The following is a 3,397-nucleotide window of genomic DNA, read 5'->3' on the forward strand; positions in this document are numbered from 1 at the left end:
GCAACACTGTTGAAAACCAAGGGAAAAGAAAAAAATCATAAAATCATCCAGAATAAGAAGTGATACCATGTTCAGATGAACGACAATAAGTATGGCAGCTGGTTTCTCAACAGAAACAATAGAAGTCAAAAGACAGTACAAAATAAAAAATCATGAACCCATAATTCCACATCTAACAAAGGGATTCATCATGAAGGTAAAATAGAAACATTCTGAGGCTAACAGAATCTAAGAAAATTTATTGTCAACATGTCTGTATCACAAGAAATACTAAAGGAAGATAATCAGAGTGAAGGTCAATGGTACCAGAGGAAAACATGGATCTCCAGGGAGAAACAAAGAGCACCAGAAATGGTGAATGTTGGTAAGTAGTTAACATTTAAGATGGACCACGGATTGTTTAAAGGTAAAATAATAAAATGCTGTGGGGTTTTAAAAAATATAGAAGTAAAATATATGACAGTGACAGTGGAGTGTTCTTACTTCTTAAACTATAAACAGGTGTTATAATTTTATGGTAGAATGTGATAACCTGAGATGTATATTGCAATCTCTAGAAAAATCATTAGAATGATCACAAAATGGTAAATATAAAAAGCCATTAATGAAAAAAATACACAATTACTCTAAAAAAGGGAGGAAAGAAGAAAGGAACAGATAATAAATGCGAAAGATAATGAGCAGATTAGTAAGACAGTAGAGATACACTCAGTTACACCCATAAGCACATTAAATGTAAATAAACAAGTACTCCAATTAGAAGGCATAAATTTAAGGGATAGATTAGAAATTACCCAAACATATGCTCTTTATAACAGAGACATTTTAAATATAAAGACATTTACACTGAATGTAAAATTATGAAAAATGTCTATAGATCACGGAAACACTAATGATAAGAAAGCTGGTGTAGCTGTTTTTAATATAAGCAAATAGACGTAAAGATAAGCAACACTATCATAAAAAGGTAACTCTTATAATGATAAAAGGGAACTTCAGCACGAAAATATAAAAATTCTAAATGTGTTTGTATCAAATAACACATTTATAAAAAATGAATCAGTACTTGACAAAACTAAAGGAGAAATATGAAAATTCTACTTGAAACACTCATATCTCAGTAACTGGTAGGCAAATGTCTGTAAGAATTTGAACAACATTTTTAACCAAATTGATCTAACTGACATTAGGAGAACACTTCACACCCAGAATACACAGTCTTTTTACTCGCTCACAGAAAGTTCACCAAAGTAAACTTATGCTGGCTCATAAAGCAGATTTCAAGTTTCAAAGAACTGAAAACGTGCTGATATATATTCTAAGACCAATGAAATTAAGTTAGAAATCAGTATCCAAAAGATAAGTAGAAAATTCCCAAGTATTTGGAAACTTAAAAACACACTTCTAAATAGTCCACGGGTGAAAGAAGAAATCCTAAGAGAAATTTAAAAAGGTTTTAAACGTATGATATGAAAACACAACTTGTTAAAGTTTGCTGGGTACAGTTAGATTTGTGTTTGGTGGGAAGTTTATAGTTTTTAGTGCATACATTGGTAAAGTACACAAATCTAAAATCAGTGATCTGATTTTCTACATCATGGACATATAAAAAGAGGAAATTAAACCCAATAAGTAGAAAGGGAATAAAAATAAGAGCAAAAAGCAACTAAATTAAAATAAAGATGACATTGCAGAAAATTAAAAACAACTACAAGACCAAAAGCTGATTCTTTGAAAAGATTAATTATATTGGTAAACCATTAGTGAGAGTGCTCAAGGAAGAGAGAGAGAGTGACCACAAAAATAGTTATCTATAATGAAAGATGGACCTCACTACAGATTGCACAGATTTTAAAAAGAAAATAAGGAGCTGTTGTTAACACCTTCTTGCCAATAAACTCAACGATTAGATGAAATGAGCAAATTTGTTGGATCCACTTTATAAAACTAACACAAAAGGAAATGGAAAGATTGAATATTCTTATATGTTGTAAAGATATTACGTTTGCAAAAACCAAATCATTCATTGAAGAAAACTCCAGGCCCAGGTGACTTTGTTAAAGACGAAAATATATCACCAGTAAACATTTTCAGAGACAGAGTGGAAAAACTTTCCAGCCGTGAGGCTAGCGTAACTCTGATGCTAAAACCCAAGTAGAATACTACAAGAAAAAAACACTACAGGCCAACAACCTTATGATTTTAGATGGAAAAAATCCCTTTAAAATATTGTTAAACTGAGTCCAGAAACATATAAAAAGTGTAATATCTTAATGACCAAGTGAAATTTATTCCATCAATGAAAGATCATTTGTTGTTTTGGCTTTTCACAAGGTTTTTTTGTTTTTCTTTTTAAATATTCCAAAATCCATTGGTTCAAATCACAACACACACATACACCAGAATAAATGAGAATAATGTTCAATTTAATAGATTAAAAACATCTATTTGACAAATTTCAATACCCATTTATGATGAAAAGCTCTCAATAAAATGTAAATACATAGGAATTCTCTTACTCTGATAATGCATATCTATGCAAAACCTATGACTATTATCATGCTTAATGAGGAAATACTGAACATGTTTTTCCTAAGACCTTGAGCAAGTTAAGGATATCTACTCCCACCAGTCACAACTAAAATTAAATTAAATTAAATTTGGGCTGGAGTTCTTAGTACAATAAAGAAAGTAAAAAAACTAAGTGTCCCTCTACAGATGAATGGGTAAAGAAGTTGTGGTGTGTGTATACACACACACACACACACACACACACACACACACACACACACAATGGAATATTACTCAGTCATAAAAAGTATGAAATAATGCGATTTGTAACAACATGGATGAACCTAGGGATTATCATACTAAGTGAGGTAAGTCAGACAGAGAAAGACAAGTATCATATGAAATCACTTACATGTGGAATCTAAAAATAATGATACAAATGAGCTTTTTCACAAAACAGAAACAGACTCACAGACATAGAAAACAAACTTATGGTTACCAAAAGGAAAAGGATGGGGAATAAATGAGGAGTTTGGTATTAAGAGATACACACTACTGTATATAAAATAGATAAACAATGAGGTCATACTCTATAGTACAGGGAACTATATTCAATACCTTGTAATAACCTATAACATATATATATATTATATATATATCTATCTGAATCACTTTGCTGTACCCCAGAAACTAACATGACATTGTAAATCAACTATACTTCAATAAAAAAGAAAATGAAAGAAGTAATAGGCATAGAAATGAAAAAGGATGAAGTAAAACTGTATTTATTTGCAGACCACATAATTGTATATGTAAAATATCCAAAATAATCCTCAAACAAGCTACTATCATAAGTGAATTTCATAAGGTCCTGTGCTACAAGGTC

The sequence above is a fragment of the Delphinapterus leucas genome, chromosome 8 (genome assembly GCF_059928025.1).
Source record: "Delphinapterus leucas isolate spDelLeu-1000000601 "Yukka" chromosome 8, BTC_Dleu_Yukka2, whole genome shotgun sequence".
Lineage (NCBI taxonomy): Eukaryota > Metazoa > Chordata > Mammalia > Artiodactyla > Monodontidae > Delphinapterus > Delphinapterus leucas.